Source organism: Prunus avium, chromosome 1 (assembly GCF_965620075.1).
Source record: "Prunus avium chromosome 1, drPruAviu1.hap1.1, whole genome shotgun sequence".
In the NCBI taxonomy this organism is placed as follows: domain Eukaryota; kingdom Viridiplantae; phylum Streptophyta; class Magnoliopsida; order Rosales; family Rosaceae; genus Prunus; species Prunus avium.
In genome coordinates this window covers 6,433,954-6,440,870 of record NC_142284.1, presented here as the reverse complement: position 1 = coordinate 6,440,870, position 6,917 = coordinate 6,433,954, and the positions used below count along the sequence as shown (strand labels likewise).

The following is a 6,917-nucleotide window of genomic DNA, read 5'->3' as shown; positions in this document are numbered from 1 at the left end:
TTTGAGATCCTGAAAAGAGCAATGTGTAGGATAGAAAGTAGCAGAAGCATTAAGTGTATCAAGTAATCGACCAACAAATAACAAGTTACAATAGATATTGGGAACTAGTAACACATGAAACAAGGACAGAGTAGGAGTGAGAAAGATTGTACCCTCGCCAGTAATTGGAGAAGGCAAGCCATTAACACTAGTTATGAATGAGTCACGGGTGTTACTAGACAACTCATCAAAAAATTTAGCATCATAAGTCATATGATCAGAATCACCAGTGTCAATTATCCAAGTATTGGAGCTAGTACCTAGAATATAGTCAGAAACACACAAATTTGCAGAAGCAGCAGAAACAGCACCAACAATGGAGTTATCACCCATGATTGCAGTAGAAACTCAACAGATCACAACAGAGTACATATCAGAACACAACAGAGTCACAAATACGACAGATGCATGAAGACAGGCACGAACACAGTAGAGGCACGAACACGGCAGAGTACACAGCAGAACATAGTAGATGCACAAATACGGCAGATGCATGAAGACATGAATGACACGAACACAGTAGAGGCACGAACACTACAACATAACACACAAACCCAGGAGGGCACATACGACACAGGTAGAAAAAAAAAAAGGGGGGGGGGGGGGGGGCTAGAACACGGGTGGGCTCAACACACAGGTCATCAGAAAGTTGGCTCTGATGCCAAGTCAAAAAATATGGGTAGAATATTTTCAGATATATTTCATTCTCCAAAATGAGGTATTTATAATACAAGATTGTAACCCTATAGGGTTATACAAGGAAATAAGATAAAATCCTAATTACACAATATCTGTACAAAAGAGAAAGAAATAGTCCTAATAGATTAGGAAATAAATATCCTAATTAAGCTAGGATCTCACTAACAATATATAATTGATATATTACTTGGTTACAATGTCCAGCAAGCTATTGAAAGCGTGGGTGGAGCTACCATTAGATTCAACCGCTTGTTGAGCAAGATTTTTAAGGGCCACGATTTTGTCTCTCATTTCCTTTCCTTCTTTATGCTTCAAAACAAGTTCCAAGGCCTTAACCATCCCAATTTTTGTAGTGACCCCTCCCTCAAACTTAGTTCCAATTCCCCAAACAGCCACTACGGTCCTCATATTGAGCATGTTATCCGCAAAAAATGGCCTGCAAATCCTAGGCACACCAGCAGCGATACTCTCCAAAACCGAATGCCACCCAGCATGTGTCAGAAAAACCCCAACTGAGGCATGTCCCAAGACTTGCACCTGGGGAGCATATGAAACTATTTTCCCATTTAGGCTACTTTTGTTGTACCCTTTGGGCAAGAAATCCTCTATGTTGCCCCTAAATGACCAAATAAATGGAAACCCAGTTTCAATCAATGCTTGAGCTAAGGCTTCTAGCTCATGAAGTGGTGGGGTTACTGCGGTTCCAAAGGCAATATATATCACAGATGCAGGCTTGTTCTTGTCCAACCACTCCAAGCAACCACTGTCGTCTTTAGGCAATTGTGGTGATTGTGATATTAAACTCTTGGGACCATAATTGAGTAACCCTTTGAATCTTGACTTGAGTGTTGGAATCCCACATCGGTGGGGTGAAAGAAAACAAATGGGTTTAAATAGAACTACCACACTCTAACTAATATCGAGGCCTTTTGTGGTAAAACCCCACACTTGACGGATTGGGCAGGTGGTAAAGTGGGGACAGTATCGATATTGTTAGAGTGGGACCCATCGGGCAGATCCAAATCCAAAAACTTCAACATTGAGCACATTATCAATTTCAGGGGCTAAATCATCAAAAGAGTTCATGACAACAGCGGCTGCTTTAGGCAGCTTTTGTCCCATTTTCTGTAACATGGTTGCTACGGGTGAATCTAAGTCTCCAGTTACTACTCCTTCAGGTAGGTCAGGTATCTGATATCTTGAGAATCCAGGAAAGGAAGTCAAGCGCCTGTTTTTCACCCCCTGAAAAAAAAAAATTAATGACACTATATATCAATAAGAATAATGAATGATGGACATGGACTATATGTACAAGACACTTCGGGATATTAAAAAGGATTGGCTCGTGGGGTTGAATTTTGGAAGATTGTATTCAATTCATGAGGTTGGCTTCGTTCATGGCCGAAATATGAAATACACATAGAGATGAACTTTTTATCATATTGATGAACAATCGATTGGAAAGAGGCAAATAATTCGAATAAGTTGTCTACTCCTATTTGTGTATACATATGAAGGTTTTAAAAATGGCGAGTTGTTGAGGCGAAGAGTAGCCTTGAGGCGTCAGGTTTAAGCTTTTAGTCCATATTTCGTGTTATGAAAATATACCAACTCTTTAGTAAAACTAGCGTATAATTCTTTACTGTACCTATATTTTTATTTTTTTTGCCCGACTTTGTGGGGGTTTCTTTGGCCATTTTTTGGCTGGAAAGGCACATGCAAATGTTTTTTGGGTCCACCACTGACTATATATATGTGCAAAACTAGTTAATCAAATATAAATTTCACAACATGCAATTAATAAAACGGGCATGCTTGTAAATACTCCTTAGTTATCCACTTCTTGATATCGATTACCAGTACTGGATATGGTTCCAACCCTTTGCCGTATGAAGTCTGTTTCTACATGAACAAGAATGGAGTGTGGTCCGCCTATCCAAACCAGCACCCAAGGCACTTTGATCTCCTCTGCCATATCTCCAGCGAACCAAAAGAAGGCATCAGTCAGCAAACACCTGACCTTCAACCCCGTAGAAGCCTCAGCATCCTTCAAAGCCCTCATAAAATTACCGGGGGCTGCCTTAAGAAACAGCCCAATAGCTTCTTCAGGGTTGACAGAGGGCACGAAGCCCTCTGGTAACCCATCAGCTATGTCGTGAGCCTTCACGTTGTGGAAGCTGGACGAGGGTTTGGAGAAGAGCGAGGTGTTGGCTTTAGAAGTGGTGAAGAAGGAGAAGAGCACGTGTGGAGCTGCTAGAGCTAGTTTCAGAACAAGGTCGAGAAGACTGCCTGGGTTCTTGGCTCTATCAAAGAAAGAATGAGAAAGAAAGTGCAAGGCTGGAAATCTAGCTCTCTCTCTTTAGCGGGAAAAGAGGTCCTCATTAAAGCTGTGGCCATGGCAATTCCTGCTTATCCAATGATGTGTTTTAAATTCCCTGCTAGCTTGTGCAAAGAAATCAACAATGATATTGCGAGATTTTGGTGGGCTAACCAAGAAAAGGATTCGGGTATGCATTGGAAAGCTTGGCACACTTTGTGCATGAGTAAGATGAATGGTGGGTTAGGTTTTCGTGACTTACAGGATTTCAACCTTGCCTTACTCGGCAAACAATGCTGGCGATTAATCCAAAACCCAAACGCTCTATGGGCTCAAGTTCTTAAAGCGCGCTATTTCCAGGAGGTGGATTTTTGGAAAGCTAAGAAGGGTCATCGTGCCTCCTGGATTTGGGCAAGTTGTTGGAAAAAATGGCTCACCTAAAGGATACAAAGGTTTTGGCGCTCAAAGGAAGAATTTGAAACTGCCTAAAAGCAACCGGTCGCTGGGCATTTGCGACCGGTCGTTTTGGAGCAGATTCGAGGTCTGGAGCTAAACCAAGGAGCGACCGGTCGCCAGTTCTTTGAGACCGGTCGCATGAAGCACGAGCGACCGGTCGCCTGACATTTGCGACCGGTCGCTGAGAAGCAGATTCAAAGTCTGGAGGGAAAACTTCTGGCGACCGGTCGCCCATTCCTGACGACCGGTCGCTCCAGTCGTGCTGTGACGATTCCTTACGTGTTTTCAACTGTGTTTTCAATGGCTATCGCTTTCCACATGATTTCAGAGGCTTAGTGGGTCACTTCTGAGTTAAATGAATGTTGACTACGTGCTGGATAAGTTGGGAGAGCACTCATGGCTAGTTGGTTATCTTATTTCAAAGATATCACTCTCCATTTTCTGGTGAAATGGGGTGAAGTAAGATAACACAAGAGGAGAAAACAAGTTGGATAATTAGGAAGTGGCTGCAGCAGAAGTGGGAGTTTTTTTCTAGTGAGAGTTTCAGAAAAGCCAAGGGGAGAGCAAGAGAGTTCTCTAAGTGTATCAAGGTGTTGAGCAAGGGTGAGAGAGAAACAGATTGTGAGGGTAGTGTTCTAAGGGGGTTTCCTTTGTAAACCAAAGTTGTAACCTATCTTCATTAGTGAAATTTCTCAAGGTGATCACCAAAGAGGATGTAGGCAATTTGCTAAACCTCTATAAACACTTGTGTCATTTGTGCTTGGTTAATTTCGGTGTGTGTGTGTAAGACTCATCCATCATTGAGTTCTTTGTCCAAAAGTCCATCAACAACAAGATCTTAAAAGGGCAGTGAGTTAGTCATTCTAATTCACAACACAAGTCTTATTGCAGGTAGAGACGAGGTGCTAAATCATGCTAGGGTCCAGATTTTGAGTGGTGAAAATACTAATATTTGGACGTACAAATGGCTTCCTGCACCTCATTGCAGTGTCATTCACCCTACCAGTACTGTCCCTGCGAATTTACCCCAGTTGGTGGCAGATATTATGGACAAAGACTCCCTTCAATGGAACTTCCAAAATGTTCCTTTGGAGACTGCTCTCACGTTCTCTCGCAACATGTCTCAATCTTTTTCGAAGAAAAATTAGGGAGTCTCCTTTATGCCATATCTGTGAGGAACTAGAGGAATCAGAGGAACATTTGTTTTTCTTGTGCCCTTGGGTCCGAATAGTTTGGTTTGGCTCTGAGCTAAACTATAGAATCAATCCCCAAAGCTTTTAAACTTTTGATCAGTGGTTTCTTAACTTGACTCAAATGGAGTTCTCTTCTAAAGTAGATAAAAATTGGTGCTTGACCTATATAAGCTTTATCTTATGGCCTATTTGGAAAAGCATGTGTCATTTTATTTTCGAAGGAGTTAAACTGAAGCCTATTGATGTTTTGAGGTCTACCTCCTCTTCGACAAGGGAATTTATGGAGATTCAAAGAACTGCTACCCTTGCTTCATTTGTCAGCCGTAGTGTGGATTACCTCTCTGATCATTGGTCACCTCCAAGGAGAGGTTGGTTTAAAGTAAATTCTGATGCGGCTTGGAGAAAGGACACCAAACGTGCTGGTCTTGGAGTGATGATCCAGGACTCGGAAGGACTGCTATGCAGTGGTTCTGCAGAAAGTATAATATGTCATTCTGTGTTGTTGGTTGAGGTAGAAGCGGCTTTGGGTGGGCTTAAGTTGGCATTGCTCTCGAATTATCGTAAGGTTACTATGGAGACCGATTCCCTCGTCCTCAAGGCTGGTGTTGATGAGAAGCATGAAAATCATGCTTGGGAAATTCTTCCTATCATTCTGGAAATTAGGCGTATGGAAGCTATGTTTGATGCAGTCGAGTGGAGTTGGATCCCTCACAAAAAGAACCGAGCGACTCACGTTGCAGCTTCGTTTGGTATAGGAGCGGTGCATAGGGTCACCTGGCTGGATCAGCCACCACCGTCCCTTATGGGTGTTTTAACCTCTGATGGGCTTCCTTGCCCCCTCAGTCATTTAATATTTTGGTTTGCTGGGTGAGGTGTCCTGCACTAAGCTGTGTTTAGCATGTGCTCCTTACTCAACGTTTGCTTAACTTGTATTCTCCTTTTGGATCCCCTGTCTGGGGTTTATGAAGTATCTCTTTTGACCAAAATAAATAAATATAAGATTGTCAGTATTTGTGGGTTTTGACTCTTTCTACAATTGAAGCTCACAATTGCGAAATTGTGATTGGGTTGGAGTGTATTTATTTAATAATGTACTTATTTATTTATTATCTATATATATATATATATATATATATATATATATAAAGCAAAAGGCAGAGAATGGTAAAACATTCAAAATACCATAAAATTCCCTTGGTTAATGCAAACATTAAGAATTGAAATTATTAATTAAACACTTTTTCATATTAAAAAATTTTAAAATTAAAAGAAAAATCAGGTAATGGATCCTATTTTTATGGAACACAACTGCCCATTATCTTTTTTAATTCTAAAATAAATTTAATTTTCTTTTAAAAAAGCCTCTGCTGGCGCGGAAGCACGTGCGAATAGTCTAATTTAAATAATATATGTAGACTAAGTGGCACCATATGAGATGAAAACAATTTGATGTATCGAACTCTAAAAATCAGTAAATTTTACTGTAATAAATTGAAAATTACCCAATTAAATATAACATAATAATAAATTTTTTATTCAACAGTAACTAGAATAGAAAGCAGTGATAGTTCAAATATAGTAAGACAAAATAACCTTTTTATGGTAACTTTTTTCATCTCATAAGAGCACTTCCAGAAGCTAAGGCTGGGCTCGGGTTGGGGGGTTTGGGCCAAAAAAAGGGTTTTCAGCAGCAAAGGTTGGCCCAGGCAGGAGGTGGGGACCATGAGACTGGACTGGCCCGAGGGGGAGTTCAGCCTGAGTTCAAGCATGGGTTTGCTGACGTCATCGATGACATCAGCAATAAAAAAAAATAAAAAAATTGAATAAAAAATATTTAAAAAATACAAAAAAAATTAATACTTAGTCATATTTTTCACTTCCCACACCAAAACTCTATACAAATTTATCTCCTCATATCTCATGTGAATAGTTGTTGCCATGGCAATTGGTGGAAACACCACAACCTTTTGCAAGGGCAGCCACTATTCACTTGAATAGTAGCTGCCCCAGCTCCCTCCCCCTTGCCATGGCAAAGGGTAAATTGTTGGAAGTGCTCTAAGGAAAGGGCCCTCCCCTATTCGGGGTGACGATTAAAGTTAAAGTAGGCATCTCCTAATGAAAAAGCTATCCAACAACTCTCACAATAAATGGTGGCTCCTACTTTTCCATCCCAATGGATTTTGAGTTCCCCAATTAAATAATTGAGGCAAATC

The 6,917-nt window shown here is 40.8% G+C and overlaps 1 pseudogene; it reads right to left on the bottom strand.

Moving 5' to 3' along the window:
• Positions 1-921: 921 nt before the first annotated feature.
• LOC110758418 (flavonoid 3-O-glucosyltransferase-like) lies at positions 922-4,494 on the bottom strand (annotated as a pseudogene).
• Between the last annotated feature and the right edge of the window lie 2,423 nt (positions 4,495-6,917).